Raw genomic sequence first — 17,865 nt, forward strand, 5'->3', positions numbered from 1 at the left:
GAGTGGAAAAACTTAAACCAGGAAAAAAAACCCCACTTTAAAGTTCAACAAGCCCCGTTAGGTTCTATTTCCATATCTGATGCCCACCAACTCCCCCTCTCCCGGCACATGAATCCGGTCAGTCACATGCAGACGGGATAAATAATTCATCCCCAAAGCCGGCAATAAAATTCCAAGGATCTCTCCCCCGTTCTGTACCAGCAATGTAGCAACGGTATTTGCTGCTAAATGGCTAGCCTTTTTTTTATTTTTTAGTTCAACCACTCTATTTCGCACTCCATTTCTGGTGGGCCTGGGCGGGAAAGTGCCCTCTTGCTAGACGACCGATTTTGTTAAACAAATTTATGCAACTTTTTGATCTGCACGTATGGACTTTTTTCCCTCTCTTGATGGGCTTTATTGAGCCGTTATGCGGGGAATCGATTGCGAAATTTTTCTCGCTTCTTTTCCGGCCCGTTAAATGGAACGGATCCAAGTTCGTTGAAAATTTATGCTGATTTTGATGCCGGAAATAAACATAAAGTTGCATAAATAATCTTTTAAAAAGGATATCTCGAACAATCATCAACTCAAAAAATAAAGATACCATAACAATGACAATGTCCGCCCGAGTGGATCAATCGGACCGCGCGATGGACTCACAATCCAGAGGTCGCCGGTTCGAATCCCGCGGCGGGCGCTCTAAAATTCTTTGTGTAAATATGGGTATCTGGCGCCGTCGCTCCGTTCTATACTCAAACACTTAGGAGCCCAGGGCGGCGAAGTCCTTGCAGTTAAAAGGAAGACACTAGTGGTTGGTACTAGCAATGGTGGCTGACAGCTATAAAGTCAACTTTGTTTCATAACAATGACAGTTGAACAAAATAAAAATTTACTTTGTCTAATTTATAATTATGCATCATTTAATGTAATTATATATTTTTTTCAACATAAATGTATAGGTAACATTATGACCAAAATTACCAACAAAAATCAAAAAAGACCAAAATGATCAAAGTGAAAAAATGACCAAAATGAAATCATTTTGGCCATTTCGGTCGTTTTGATCATTTAAGTCATTTTGGTCATTTTGGTCTTTTTGGTAACTTTAGTCATTTTGGTCATTTCGGTCATTTTGGTCACTTGGAGCCTAACATTTCAAAAGGGCATAGTGTTATCCCTTTCCCTCAAATGACTGTGTACATAAGGTGTGAAAGGGACACACTCTTGTCTTAAAAAGTTATGTGCCCTAATGAAATGGCAAGCTCGACTTGATCATTTTGGACATTTCGGTCATTTTTGTCATTTTGGTCATTTTGGTCAATTTTGACATTTGATCATTTTGGTCATTTAGGTCATTTTGGCCATTTGGGTCATTTTGGTCACTTGAGTCATTTTGGTCATTTCGGTCATTTTAGTCATTTTGGTCATTTTGGTCATTTGATTATTTTGGTCTTTTGATCATTTTGGCCATTTTGGTCGGTTTGATCAATTTGGTCATTTGATCAATTTGGTCATTTGAGACATTTGAGACATTTGAGACATTTTGGTCATTTGGGTCATTTTGGTTATTTGGGTCATTTTGATCATTTGAGTCATTTTGATCATTTTGGTCATTTTGGTCATTTTGGTCATTTTGATCATTTGGGTCATTTGGGTATTTTGGTCATTTTGGTCATTCCGGTCATTTTGATCATTTTAGTCATTTTGGTCATTTTAGTAATTTTGGTCATTTGAGTCATTTTGATAATTTTGGTCATTTTGGTTATTTTGGTCGTTTTGGTCATTTGATCATTTTGGTCATTTGGGCCATTTTGGCCATTTGAGTCATTTTGGTCGGTTTGATCAATTTGGTTATTTTGGTCATTTGATCATTTTGGTCATTTGGGTCATTTTGGTAATTTGAGTCATTTTGATCATTTTGGTCATTTTGGTCATTTTGGTCATTTCAGTCATTTCGGTCATTTTGATGATTTTAGTCATTTTGGCCATTTTGGTCATTTTGATCATTTGAGTCATTTTGGTAATTTTGATCAATTCGGTCATTTGAATCATTTTGGTCTTTTTGGTTATTTTGGTCATTTGATCATTTTGGTCATTTGGGTTTTTTTTGGTCATTTGAGTCATTTTGGTCGGTTTGATCATTTTGGTCGGTTTGATCAATTTAAGCATTTTGGTCATTTTGGTCATTTGGGTATTTTGGTCATTTTGGTCTTTTTGGTCATTTCGGTCATTTTAATCAATTTAGTCATTTTGGTCATATTAGTCATTTTGGTCATTTTGATCAATTTGGTAATTTTGGTCATTTGATCATTTTGGTCATTTGGGTCATTTTGGTCATTTGAGTCATTTTGGTCCTTTTGGTCATTTGAGTCATTTTGATCAATTTGATCATTTTGGTAATTTCGGTCATATTGGTGATTTCGGGCATTTTGATCATTTTAGTCATGTTGGTTATTTTGGTCGTTTTGATCATTTGAGTCATTTTGGTCATTTGGGTAATTTTGGTAATTTTGTTCATTTGAGTCATTTTGGTAATTTTGGTCATTTGATCATTTTGTTCATTTTGATCATTTTGGTCATTTTGGTCATTTTAGTCATTTTAGTCATTTTGGTCATTTTGGTCCTTTTGGTTATTTGAGTCATTTTGGTCATTTGAGTCATTTTGATCAATTTGATCATTTTGGTAATTTCGGTCATTTTGATCATTTTGGTCATTTTGTTCATTTGGGTCATTTGGGTCATTTGAGGCATTTTGGTCATTTCAGTCCTCTTGGTCATTTTGATAATTTCGGTCATTTGATTATTTTAGTAATTTTGCTCATTTGATCATTTTGGTCATTTTAGTCATTTTGATTATTTTAGTCATTTTGGTCATTTTGATAATTTTGAGTATTTTAGTCATTTTGGTCATTTGAGTCATTTTGGTCATTTTGATCATTTCGGTCATTTTGGACATTTTGATAATTTTGGGTATTTTGGTTATTTTGATAATTTCGATCATTAAAGTCATTTTAGATTTGTTGGTCATTTTGGTCATTTGAGTCATTTTGATCAATTTAATCATATTGGTCATTTGATCATTTTGGTCATTTTGGTCATTTTGGTCATTTTGATCATTTTGATCATTTTGAGTATTTTGGTTATTTTGGTAATTTTATACATTTTAGTCATTTTGGGTCGATATAATCATCAAATATAAAACTTTTCAAAATTAAACTCTTTTTTACTGTGTAATAAATGTAATAATTTTTGAATTACGACAGAAAATCAAATTGATTATTAAGTTAATTTCATTTTTATTCTGACGTTTCATATCCTTTAATGATGTCAATGCTAAAGCCGATTTTGAAAGTATCAAAAAACCCTCAAAGCAAAAAAATCAACATAACTGCCCAAATCCCATCTTTTCCATGCGTTCATTAGCATCAGAATCTCGTTACGACTCATATTCCACTTTTTATACCTCGCGGTAATCCAATTCTGAGTTCTCCCCTCTTCACGTAATGTCTGTTTGGTGGGGTGGGGAGCGTTCCATCGCCCCGGATTCAATTGAACTGCAAACCAAAAACCCATTAAAGCCACTCGCACGTCACATTTACGGCTTTGCGTTTTCGGTTTTTGGCCGTATCACGCATTGGTGGCGGTTGGAGGAGTGGCATTTGTCACTGTCATTAATCATCACGCAGTCCCTCCGGTTCTCCGAGTCGCCGTCGTTACGCGCTATATGCAATTGCACAGCCAAATCTTTATGCCTGGACTTCTCTCAACATTCACCGGCCGGGTTGGTGTTCAAAGAGAAGGCGCAAACAAAAACACACAACAAAAAATCTTTGAGCAAACAAACAACCGTCAAACAGAGTCGTTGGAACGTCAGTGGGAGTTGCAAACTGCATTCTCCAAACCAAGAGAATGAGAGGAGAGGTGACAGATGTTTATTTAATTAGAACATGTTCGGATGCCAGGCCAGGGAGTTATGATACCTTTATGACCTGCGCTTCTGTACAAACTGTTTTTTTTCTGGAAAGGGTTTTGAAAATGACGAATTGCAAAATGAAATTAATTTTACAAACAAAACAATTAAATCCAGAATATTGAAGAAAACAAACTTCTCCCGATTTTCTCCATAAGTTTAGTCATTAGTTCAATTTGGTAGTCAGACTCTTCTTTGTTCCCTTCCCCCTCTATCCAACATCATAACATTTCTGAGAGAAAGCACGATCAAGGGGAATTGAATTGTTTACGTTGAGCAAATAATAAACCCCGAATTCGGGTTCCATTCTTTCTCCCCGGTGGCCTTTGTCCTCCTCCCTGAATTGTCATTCTGTCGATGCACCGAACATTGCGTGAAACACGCATGAAATGCAGTGCCCACTCGGAACATTAAGAATTAGAGCACTTAATACCTTCCTCCGTTTTTTTTTTGTTGTATCTCACCACGGGTTTTCCAACTTTTACGAGACACATTTAGGGCCGCTATAATGTTGTCAAATTCTCGGAAACTATTCGGCTATGAGTGGAAACAATTTTTATGTTGAGAGATTCCATCTGCATTGATGGATTATTTTAACTTGTTTTAAATTATATTTAACGTAAAATAAATTTATTTTTTCAACTTAACAAAATATATTAAAAGTCTTATTTTTTTCTTTTTTTGAAAAGTTTTTGAAATAAGCATTTATTTTTTTTTTAAATATTTGCAATTTCTTATTGCTGAAAAATCGAAAAGCAAATTAAAACGTTTTTCGAATTTCACGTAGAAAACGCCAAATCAAATTATTTCATGCGACATATTTTGATTTGCAACCATCACCAGCATTTCCAGATGACAATGGGTGCCCAAATTATGTGCTGCTCCTCATTGTTGCGATTCAAGCTGTGTCATTAATTGAAAATTATGTAAATCTGGCCTAGCTGGTGACGGATTGTGGTGTACTGCAAGTGCAGAACCGGAACCACACCGCACTTTGTAAGCCGATTTTACAGGGTTCGTTACGTTTACGCCAGGGGTCTTTATTTGTGAGCTCTAATAGCGCTCTAAAATTTTATTTCGAATTTGAAGGGGTCTTGTCGGGATTTTAGCGACACTTTGGATTGCCAGGGGTTAATTGGCTTTTGAGCTTCGCATTCATTTGGTGACACATTTGCTGCAATGTGTTCTATTTATTGGACACTCTGCTCAAATCCAACGGATCAAAAATCTATCAAAAGTCACGTAATTGACACATTTAAACTCGTATCGATCCACACACATGAACAACAAAAGATGCTCAAACAAAGAAGTTTTCCCCTCCCCCGTTTCTCATCCTTTTCCATGTCGGTTTTCTCGAAAGCGATTTTTCCTAGGTGAAAAGAACGGCATAATGGCAATCAATTTGTAGCCGCTTGGAATGGTACAAATTACGTACAAAGCATCAAACGGTTCCTCCGGGACGGGACGGGACGACCATTACGGTGCCCATTTGGGGATGAGGCAAACAAAACTCGAAGGCCATTCCGGGCTCGGATTCTGCCTGGGTCAGCAAAATTGTTATCGAACTTGTGTGGACTTGGAGGTTAAGGGGACTGTTTGTTGTGTCGATTTAGGCTAGCAATGTGAAATATGTGGTATTTTTTCCTTGAACAAAATTTGCGCAATTCTACTGTAAAAAAAATCTCGACAATTCAGTTGACAAATTGCGCTTATGCGAATATCACAACTCAACATGTTTGCTTCCTTCCTCAACTGACAGGTTTGCGTACGGTTTTCTAAAGTAATTTCCCTAATTGAGACACATCTTCTGAACTGCATCATAAAATCCACCCTCTTTGGGAACAGAAAAAACACAGGTTTGCCCTTCAAGCTTGCAGCATCGTAAAAAAGGAAGTTTTTATGAACTAGAAGTTGAATACATTCTTGTTACCCCCTGCATAACAAACGATTTCTTTATGGGATGCCCTGTCGTCGCATTTGAAATGTGACAAAGTGGTATGTACTTTAACAATTTTCAGTTATGATCTCACTCTTGACAGCTCGTTTCCTCCGAACAAAGCAAATTGCCAGGGATAATCCACTCTTTTGAAGATTTCGAACCAAATTGAATTCATCAAAACCGGTGCGCTACATCAGCAAAACATAAAGCTGATTCGAATCGGGTTATGATCCTAAAATACACACAACAATCATAACTATTATTGAATTGAGCTGGTGCTGCATTATTGAAACCCAATCTGCACCGACAAATTCACCCTCGGCTAGACGACACATCATCCATAGATAAAGTTTCCCCTCTCTATAGAGTCGATCCATACTAAAAGTGCTGCCAATAATTCATTGATCTGCGCGACACCGGGAAAGACGACACCAATCCTGGCCAACAAATCCGCCGTTTGCCATCGTCCTGGATCGTCCTTCTTTTTCTTTTATAGTGATTTAAAAAGCGTAAAAGAAACAAACAAATCTTTTAACCAAGCCAGAAGAGGGTGAGAGCCATACTTGGTGTGCAAAATTTATGTTCCGAAATCCGAGCCGAATCGATGACGATATCGTAAAGGCAAGTGTGCCCGAGTCCCGATTCTGGGCCCAATAAAACCTGCCGTTTTGCGACTTCCTCGTAATGGCGGAAGGACAGAGAACACCCTCATTTTTTTTTTTATTTCGTCGACTGACTTTGGGTGTCGCAAACAACACAACCCCGTATGGGATTGAAATCGGAAACCGCATTTCGAACTATTTTTGGCCATGCATGTATTCAGAGGGATACTGACAATGAAGCTAAGGAAGTTCAGTGGATTAGATTCAATTTTATAGTTTTTGTGATACTTTTTTCCGAATTCATGTTAATTTTCTGGACTGTGTATTTGTATTTGTAGCCAATTGTACTCAAAAATAATATTTGAGAAGGGCGTTAGTTATTTAAATATTTTTATATTTTATAATTAAAATAATACAGCATCTCGAAACCGTTGTATCGTATTTTAAAATTTTTGACGAAAAAAAATAATCGTGACATCACCTTAAAATTTAACTAATAAACTTAAAAATTGAAGAATCTCATAGAAGTGGCTTTATCTTTCAGTGTATTTTTTTGGTCAGCGAACGACTGGACAACGCGTACCATAGGTACATTATGTACCGTAGGTATAAAATAGACCCACCAAGTGGTCCTTTAGCCTCTTGTCCTGTAACTCCGATACCCTGGCCTCCCCGCGGTGCTGGCCGGGATACTAGTAACCATTGCAGAGATCGGGTAACCAACCCCCGGTGGAAACTTTGGTAGTATGCTGACAGGGTAAGGGGGGGCTCCACCCTCTTCGGAGGGTGTAGCTGTACCGTTAGGTTTCGAGACAAAAGCCCCCGTTACGGTGTCGAGAGAAAACCGCAGCTGGGTCCCGGAAGCTGCAAGGTGGCAGCCCCACCCCGAGACTAGGTATTCGCAGCCCTGGTTAGGCGGCATACCGAAGCAAATCACCAACTCAGAAAAACGAAAGAAGAAATTCAGGACGGATTAATCGGCATCAGACCAGGCGATGTAAAAGGACAACGATTGGAAACTCGGTACTTGGAACGTTCGAACTCTCCAAGATCCTGCACGTGCTGGCCTTCTTGCCCGGGAGCTGCACAAGCTGAACGTGCATGTGGCCGCCATCCAGGAAGTTCGATGGCCCGGTCATGGAGAGCGAGAATTCACGGCGGTGGACCCCATCGCCAACACCTCTTTCAAGTACCACATCTACTACAGTGGCGGCGAAAAGGCGATGCACGGAGTCGGTTTCGTAGTGATTGGGGATCAGAAGAACCGAGTCATCAAGTGGAAGGTGGTGAATGACCGGATCTGCGTGTTGAGAATAAAGGGCAAATTCTTCAACTACAGCCTGATCAACATCTACGCTCCGACGAACGACAAGCCCGATGACGAGAAAGACGCTTTCTACGAGCGTCTGGACAAGACCTATGGAGAGTGCCCAAGACACGATGTGAAGATAGTCATCGGAGACGCAAACGCGCAGGTCGGAAGGAAGCCTTCTTCCATCCTGTCATCGGCAAGGAGAGCCTTCATCCTCGCACGAATGACAACGGCCTACGTTTGGTCAATTTCGCCGCAGCCAGAGGAATGGCTATCTGTAGCACCTTCTTTGCGCGCATGAACATTCGGAAGCACACCTGGCGACACCCGAATGGCGAATCGTGCACACAAATCGATCACGTTTTGGTGGATGGTCGACATTTCTCGGACGTGATGGACGTCCGATCGTACAGAGGACCGAACATCGACTCTGATCACTTCCTGGTAGCGTGTAAAATCCGAGCTAGGCTGTCGAACGTGCTGACCCCGCGGACTGCGAGGGTAGCGCGGTTGAACGTCCAGCGCCTCGCGAGCAGCGACGTTGCTGCAGAGTACAGTCGGAAGCTCGACGAGCGGATCAACGAGGACGCGCCTACGGGTAACCTGGACGAGCAATGGGGAGCCCTCCAGAGCATCGTCAACACAACGGCTACCGAAGTGATCGGCACGACCAGAGGACGCAAACCCAAAGGGTGGTTCGATGCGGAGTGCCAGCGAGTGACGGACGAGAAGAACGAGGCCAGAAAGCGTATGCTCGTTAAGGGTACGCGCCGAAACTGTGAGCGATACAGTGAGTTGCGAAGAGCAGAGAAACGAATCCACCGCCGAAAAGAACGGGAGTACGACGAAACGGTACTTGCCGAAGCGGAAGCACAGTACAACGCGAACGATAAGCGGAGGTTTTACGCAACTGTCAACGGTGTAAGAAGGAAAACCACGCCTTCCCCTGTGATGTGCAACGACACGGAAGGCAACCTGTTGACAGACAAGACTGCGGTGGCGGCTAGGTGGAAGGAGCACTTCCAGCAGCTGTTGAACGGTGAGGCACGAGAGGGAATCGTCGAGGACAGGATACACGTTGAGGAAGATGGAAAAGCTGTGGACCCGCCTACGTTGGAGGAAGTAGCTAAGGCTGTTAAAGAGCTCAAGAACGGGAAATCCGCGGGAAAGGACGGACTTCCGGCCGAACTTTTCAAGCACGGGGGTACGCGGATGACCGAGATTCTGCACCAAATCATCCTACGCATTTGGTGCGAAGAACAGCTTCCGACCGACTGGTTAGACGGGCTCGTCACCCCAATCTACAAGAAAGGGCAAAGACTCGATTGTGCCAACTATCGAGGCATCACAATCCTCAACGCAGCGTACAAAGTACTCTCCCGCATCCTGTGGAGCAAGCTGAGACCGATGACCGAGACCTTTGTCGGCGAGTACCAGTGCGGTTTTCGAGCGGGTCGGTCAACGACGGATCAGATGTTCACTCTGCGACAAATCCTCGACAAGTTCCGGGAGTACAACCTGCAAACACACCATTTGTTCATCGACTTCAAAGCGGCGTACGATTCGGTCAAAAGAAACGAACTTTGGAAGATTATGGTAGAACACGGCTTTCCGGCGAAGCTTATAAGACTGATTCGTGCAACGCTCGACGGAGCAAAATCAAGCGTGCGAATAGCTAACGAGACATCTGAAGCTTTCGTTACGTTGGATGGATTGAAGCAGGGCGATGCTCTCTCGAACTTACTGTTCATCATAGCGTCGGAGGGTGCTGCGCGAAGGGCAGGCGTGCAAAGAAACGGAACACTCATCACTAAATCGCACATGCTGCTTGGATACGCTGACGACATCGACATCATTGGTATCGACCGTCGTTCAGTGGAGGAGGCGTTCGTCCCTTTCAAGCGGGAAGCTGCGAAGATCGGACTGACCATTAACACTGCCAAGACCAAGTATCTGGTTGCTGGCAGAGCGCGTGGCAGTGCAGGTGATGGTGTTTCGGAGGTGGAAATAGATGGAGAAAGATATGAGGTGGTGGATGAATTTGTATATCTTGGTACACTCGTGACGTGCGACAACGATGTGAGCTGCGAAGTGAAACGGCGGATTAGTGCTGCAAACAGGGCCTTCTACGGTCTTCGTAGCCAGCTAAGGTCCCGCAGCCTAAGGACGCCTACGAAAATCACGCTGTACAGGACCTTGATACTCCCTGTAGCTCTTTACGGTCACGAGTCGTGGACGCTAAAGGAGGCTGACCAGAGAGCACTTGGGGTCTTCGAGCGGAGAATCCTGCGTTCTATCTTCGGCGGCAAGCAAGTAGGAGACCGGTGGCGCAGGCGCATGAACTTCGAGCTGTACCAAGACTACAAACATGCTGATATCGTAAAAGTCATCAAGCACGACAGGCTGAAGTGGGCTGGACATGTAGCCAGAATGTCGGACGAGCGGGCGGCTAAAACGATATTCAGTAGCGAACCTGGACGGGGTCGTCGGCTTCGTGGAAGGCCTCGTACGCGTTGGCTGTGTGCAGTCGACGAAGATGCAAGAGCGGCCAACATTGTGGGCGACTGGAGACGAGCGGCCCAAGATCGAGCATCCTGGAAATCTTCGATTAGTTCAGCGTTGGGTCGATAGACCTGTTGCTGATAAAGTAAAGTAAGTAAGTAAGTATTTTTTTTCAGAAAGCCCGTCCAATTTCCTACAAGTTTGTCATTAACCGTGAACTTTTTGGTACGATGCAATGGCATCGAGATACAGTAATTTTTAAATTTTAAAATACAAAAATATTTAAATGACTAATATATTTGCCTACTGAAAAAAAAATACACTGAAAGAAAAGTACACGCCACTTTTATGGCATTTTTCAATTTTTATGTTTAAAAGTTAAATTTAAAGTTGAAGTCACGTTTTTTTTCGTTCAAAATTTGTGAGGAAATAACCTAAAATGTGACAAAAAGACTCACGAAAAATGCAGGATGGTATGTCTCTCCTAAAAATAAAAATCATCTACTAAAACTTTTTTTTTGAAAAGTGGTCTAAACGTCAAATTTTTCAAAACCGATAGTGGGAATCGATTCTTCAGACAATTTTACATAAAAGTCTCCATATTGAACATTGTCCCAAGTCCAATCCTTGCAAAGTTACAGCAGTTTTAAAAATAAAAATGTTGAAAAACAGCTTTTTTGTGGTTTTTGACATTTTCTATATGACAGAATTGATTTTTCAGTCTCGAAAATATTTTTACCGGAAAGCTCGTCCAATTTCTCATAAGTTTGCTTTTGACTGTTTTTCAATTTGACTCGTTTTAATATTTACGTAAGATGATTTACTATCCAGATTTCTACCACAATGAAAAAAATATTCTGTTTTCAGTTATGAGCAATGTAATTAAGCTTATATCTGTAAGCCCAAGCATCCAATTGAAAAGCTGTTAAAGGCAAACTTATAGGAAATTGGACGAGCTTTCCGGTAAAAATATTTTTGAGACTGAAAAATCAAGTCTGTCATACAGAAAATGCCAAAAACCACAAAAAAGCTGTTTTTCAGCATTTTTATTTTTAAAACCGCTGTAACTTCGCAAGGATTGGACTTGGGACAATAGTCAATATGGAGACTTTTAAGTAAAATTGTCTGGAGAATCGATTCCCACTATGGGTTTTTGAAAATTTTGACGTTTAGAACACTTTTCAAAAAAACAGTTTTAGTAAATGATTTTTGTATTTTTAGGAGAGACATACGATCCTGCATTTTTCGTGAGTCTTTTTGTCACATTTTAGGCTATTCCCTCAAAAATTTTGAACGAAAAAAAATCGTGACTTCACCTTTAAATTCAACTTTTAAACATAAAAATTGAAAAATGCCATAAAAGTGGCGTGTACTTTTCTTTCAGTGTATTTTTTCAGAAAGCCCGTCCAGTTTTCTACAAGTTTGTCTTTGACCACTTTTTGGTACGATGCAACGCCTTCGAGATACAGTCGTTTTTAAATTACAGAATACAAAAATATCTAAATAACTTACGCCCTTCTCAAATGTAATTTTCGAGTACAATTGGCTCCATATACACACAAATGGCTTATATAGGCCTAGGATAACATGACTACAAAGTTTCATTGAAATCTTAGAGGGTGGGGTACAAAAGTACCAGAAAAATTCCTGATTTGAGATGGAATTGCTCATCTGTCAAATTGACAAATATCAGTTAACTGAGAATTCAATAAAATCTAAATTACTGAATCGTTTACTGAAATTTCAGTAGATGAAAATTCATAAAAACTTTACTGAATTTCGGATTAATCGGATTAATCGGCATCAGACCAGGCGATGTAAAAAGGACAACGATTGGAAACTCGGTACTTGGAACGTTCGAACTCTCCAAGATCCTGCACGTGCTGGCCTTCTTGCCCGGGAGCTGCACAAGCTGAACGTGCATGTGGCCGCCATCCAGGAAGTTCGATGGCCCGGTCATGGAGAGCGAGAATTCACGGCGGTGGACCCCATCGCCAACACCTCTTTCAAGTACCACATCTACTACAGTGGCGGCGAAAAGGCGATGCACGGAGTCGGTTTCGTAGTGATTGGGGATCAGAAGAACCGAGTCATCAAGTGGAAGGTGGTGAATGACCGGATCTGCGTGTTGAGAATAAAGGGCAAATTCTTCAACTACAGCCTGATCAACATCTACGCTCCGACGAACGACAAGCCCGATGACGAGAAAGACGCTTTCTACGAGCGTCTGGACAAGACCTATGGAGAGTGCCCAAGACACGATGTGAAGATAGTCATCGGAGACGCAAACGCGCAGGTCGGAAGGGAAGCCTTCTTCCATCCTGTCATCGGCAAGGAGAGCCTTCATCCTCGCACGAATGACAACGGCCTACGTTTGGTCAATTTCGCCGCAGCCAGAGGAATGGCTATCTGTAGCACCTTCTTTGCGCGCATGAACATTCGGAAGCACACCTGGCGACACCCGAATGGCGAATCGTGCACACAAATCGATCACGTTTTGGTGGATGGTCGACATTTCTCGGACGTGATGGACGTCCGATCGTACAGAGGACCGAACATCGACTCTGATCACTTCCTGGTAGCGTGTAAAATCCGAGCTAGGCTGTCGAACGTGCTGACCCCGCGGACTGCGAGGGTAGCGCGGTTGAACGTCCAGCGCCTCGCGAGCAGCGACGTTGCTGCAGAGTACAGTCGGAAGCTCGACGAGCGGATCAACGAGGACGCGCCTACGGGTAACCTGGACGAGCAATGGGAGCCCTCCAGAGCATCGTCAACACAACGGCTACCGAAGTGATCGGCACGACCAGAGGACGCAAACCCAAAGGGTGGTTCGATGCGGAGTGCCAGCGAGTGACGGACGAGAAGAACGAGGCCAGAAAGCGTATGCTCGTTAAGGGTACGCGCCGAAACTGTGAGCGATACAGTGAGTTGCGAAGAGCAGAGAAACGAATCCACCGCCGAAAAGAACGGGAGTACGACGAAACGGTACTTGCCGAAGCGGAAGCACAGTACAACGCGAACGATAAGCGGAGGTTTTACGCAACTGTCAACGGTGTAAGAAGGAAAACCACGCCTTCCCCTGTGATGTGCAACGACACGGAAGGCAACCTGTTGACAGACAAGACTGCGGTGGCGGCTAGGTGGAAGGAGCACTTCCAGCAGCTGTTGAACGGTGAGGCACGAGAGGGAATCGTCGAGGACAGGATACACGTTGAGGAAGATGGAAAAGCTGTGGACCCGCCTACGTTGGAGGAAGTAGCTAAGGCTGTTAAAGAGCTCAAGAACGGGAAATCCGCGGGAAAGGACGGACTTCCGGCCGAACTTTTCAAGCACGGGGGTACGCGGATGACCGAGATTCTGCACCAAATCATCCTACGCATTTGGTGCGAAGAACAGCTTCCGACCGACTGGTTAGACGGGCTCGTCACCCCAATCTACAAGAAAGGGCAAAGACTCGATTGTGCCAACTATCGAGGCATCACAATCCTCAACGCAGCGTACAAAGTACTCTCCCGCATCCTGTGGAGCAAGCTGAGACCGATGACCGAGACCTTTGTCGGCGAGTACCAGTGCGGTTTTCGAGCGGGTCGGTCAACGACGGATCAGATGTTCACTCTGCGACAAATCCTCGACAAGTTCCGGGAGTACAACCTGCAAACACACCATTTGTTCATCGACTTCAAAGCGGCGTACGATTCGGTCAAAAGAAACGAACTTTGGAAGATTATGGTAGAACACGGCTTTCCGGCGAAGCTTATAAGACTGATTCGTGCAACGCTCGACGGAGCAAAATCAAGCGTGCGAATAGCTAACGAGACATCTGAAGCTTTCGTTACGTTGGATGGATTGAAGCAGGGCGATGCTCTCTCGAACTTACTGTTCATCATAGCGTCGGAGGGTGCTGCGCGAAGGGCAGGCGTGCAAAGAAACGGAACACTCATCACTAAATCGCACATGCTGCTTGGATACGCTGACGACATCGACATCATTGGTATCGACCGTCGTTCAGTGGAGGAGGCGTTCGTCCCTTTCAAGCGGGAAGCTGCGAAGATCGGACTGACCATTAACACTGCCAAGACCAAGTATCTGGTTGCTGGCAGAGCGCGTGGCAGTGCAGGTGATGGTGTTTCGGAGGTGGAAATAGATGGAGAAAGATATGAGGTGGTGGATGAATTTGTATATCTTGGTACACTCGTGACGTGCGACAACGATGTGAGCTGCGAAGTGAAACGGCGGATTAGTGCTGCAAACAGGGCCTTCTACGGTCTTCGTAGCCAGCTAAGGTCCCGCAGCCTAAGGACGCCTACGAAAATCACGCTGTACAGGACCTTGATACTCCCTGTAGCTCTTTACGGTCACGAGTCGTGGACGCTAAAGGAGGCTGACCAGAGAGCACTTGGGGTCTTCGAGCGGAGAATCCTGCGTTCTATCTTCGGCGGCAAGCAAGTAGGAGACCGGTGGCGCAGGCGCATGAACTTCGAGCTGTACCAAGACTACAAACATGCTGATATCGTAAAAGTCATCAAGCACGACAGGCTGAAGTGGGCTGGACATGTAGCCAGAATGTCGGACGAGCGGGCGGCTAAAACGATATTCAGTAGCGAACCTGGACGGGGTCGTCGGCTTCGTGGAAGGCCTCGTACGCGTTGGCTGTGTGCAGTCGACGAAGATGCAAGAGCGGCCAACATTGTGGGCGACTGGAGACGAGCGGCCCAAGATCGAGCATCCTGGAAATCTTCGATTAGTTCAGCGTTGGGTCGATAGACCTGTTGCTGATAAAGTAAAGTAAGTAAGTAAGTATTTTTTCAGAAAGCCCGTCCAATTTCCTACAAGTTTGTCATTAACCGTGAACTTTTGGTACGATGCAATGGCATCGAGATACAGTAATTTTAAATTTTAAAATACAAAAATATTTAAATGACTAATATATTTGCCTACTGAAAAAAAAATACACTGAAAGAAAAGTACACGCCACTTTTATGGCATTTTTCAATTTTTATGTTTAAAAGTTAAATTTAAAGTTGAAGTCACGTTTTTTTTCGTTCAAAATTTGTGAGGAAATAACCTAAAATGTGACAAAAAGACTCACGAAAAATGCAGGATGGTATGTCTCTCCTAAAAAAATAAAAAATCATCTACTAAAACTGTTTTTTTTTTTGAAAAGTGGTCTAAACGTCAAATTTTTCAAAAACCGATAGTGGGAATCGATTCTTCAGACAATTTTACATAAAAGTCTCCATATTGAACATTGTCCCAAGTCCAATCCTTGCAAAGTTACAGCAGTTTTAAAAATAAAAATGTTGAAAAACAGCTTTTTTGTGGTTTTTGACATTTTCTATATGACAGAATTGATTTTTCAGTCTCGAAAATATTTTTACCGGAAAGCTCGTCCAATTTCTCATAAGTTTGCTTTTGACTGTTTTTCAATTTGACTCGTTTTAATATTTACGTAAGATGATTTACTATCCAGATTTCTACCACAATGAAAAAAATATTCTGTTTTCAGTTATGAGCAATGTAATTAAGCTTATATCTGTAAGCCCAAGCATCCAATTGAAAAGCTGTTAAAGGCAAACTTATAGGAAATTGGACGAGCTTTCCGGTAAAAATATTTTTGAGACTGAAAAATCAAGTCTGTCATACAGAAAATGCCAAAAACCACAAAAAAGCTGTTTTTCAGCATTTTTATTTTTAAAACCGCTGTAACTTCGCAAGGATTGGACTTGGGACAATAGTCAATATGGAGACTTTTAAGTAAAATTGTCTGGAGAATCGATTCCCACTATGGGTTTTTGAAAATTTTGACGTTTAGAACACTTTTCAAAAAAACAGTTTTAGTAAATGATTTTTGTATTTTTTTAGGAGAGACATACGATCCTGCATTTTTCGTGAGTCTTTTTGTCACATTTTAGGCTATTCCCTCAAAAATTTTGAACGAAAAAAAATCGTGACTTCACCTTTAAATTCAACTTTTAAACATAAAAATTGAAAAATGCCATAAAAGTGGCGTGTACTTTTCTTTCAGTATTTTTTCAGAAAGCCCGTCCAGTTTTCTACAAGTTTGTCTTTGACCACTTTTGGTACGATGCAACGCCTTCGAGATACAGTCGTTTTTAAATTACAGAATACAAAAATATCTAAATAACTTACGCCCTTCTCAAATGTAATTTTCGAGTACAATTGGCTCCATATACACACAAATGGCTTATATAGGCCTAGGATAACATGACTACAAAGTTTCATTGAAATCTTAGAGGGTGGGGTACAAAAGTACCAGAAAAATTCCTGATTTGAGATGGAATTGCTCATCTGTCAAATTGACAAATATCAGTTAACTGAGAATTCAATAAAATCTAAATTACTGAATCGTTTACTGAAATTTCAGTAGATGAAAATTCATAAAAACTTTACTGAATTTCAGTAAAAAAATTGGTATGTATTTTGTTTTCATAAAATTATAAGGCTGGTACAAATATTTTTAAAAGTTTTTGTCACCCCCCCCCCCCTTCAAAATTGGCCCGAAAAATCAGGGGGCAAAAAAAATATTTTTACAATAAACTTCAAAATTTCAATGAAAATTCAAGTGCAACCAGCTGAAATCAAATTAAAATACATTCTTCTGCGTTTTAAATCATTTTTAGCATATTTGGGTTTATTAAAAAATCTTAAGATTTTTTGAAAATTTTCGATGCAAAATCTTTTTTTTCGATACAATTTTTGTTTTTGTCAGATCTTAGATTTTTTGAAAACTAATGATTGCAAAACAACTGAACAAGTGTAAAATGCATTTTAAAACACATTTTTCATTTAAATGTGTAGACTATGGCTTGTTATTTAAATTTTTATTTTTTATTTTTGCCCCCTGACCTCGGCCAGGGCCGAGGGACAAAAACTTTTTTAAATATTTGCATCGGCCTAACTAGGCGGCAATTTTTTTGTCCATAGCTCTCTGTGGCTAAAAAGTTCAAAATCAAAAACTAGAAATAGCGGAAAAATCAATTCTCATATTTTATAAAAAAATGAATTTAATTTAATAAAATTTTACCGTGTACCTATTTTTTCAGAATAATCATCAGCAATACCTAAAACTTTTCCGAAAACACCAAATTGATCAGAAAATTCTTTCAAATGTTACAGATTTTAGAACATTTCCGTACATTTTTCAATGACAACCTATGATCAACCAATGACACAAAATGGCTTCTTTCGTAGAAAAATGCTCAACTGGTGATTTAAGATTCCAAAACAATATTCATATCATTTTTATAAATAAACATCTATTGAAATCTGCCCAAATTATTTATTTCATTAGGCGAAGGTAGTGACTTTTATGGTGATTATTTGGAAATTTTGTTTCATACGGTCTTTTATGTAAAAAATAGCCCGATTTTATGGTCCACGTAAAATTCTGAAAAACGTTTTCTTTAGAAAAAAAAGATACAACGACAGAGGCTTAGGCTTTTTTCACTTCTTTTATATAGATATTTTTTTCATAAAAAACGATTTTTTTTAATTTTGATTACGCCATTGAATCAGAGACGATCAGTTTTACCTGGGT

General features: G+C 41.2%; 1 protein-coding gene across 1 annotated transcript in view; it reads right to left on the minus strand.

Moving 5' to 3' along the window:
* Positions 1 to 17,865, minus strand: part of LOC6032310 (serine/threonine-protein kinase ULK2) — a 71,236-nt gene that overhangs the window by 12,502 nt on the left and 40,869 nt on the right. The window lies entirely within an intron of this gene.

This window comes from Culex quinquefasciatus, chromosome 2 (assembly GCF_015732765.1).
Source record: "Culex quinquefasciatus strain JHB chromosome 2, VPISU_Cqui_1.0_pri_paternal, whole genome shotgun sequence".
Taxonomy (NCBI): Eukaryota; Metazoa; Arthropoda; class Insecta; order Diptera; family Culicidae; genus Culex; species Culex quinquefasciatus.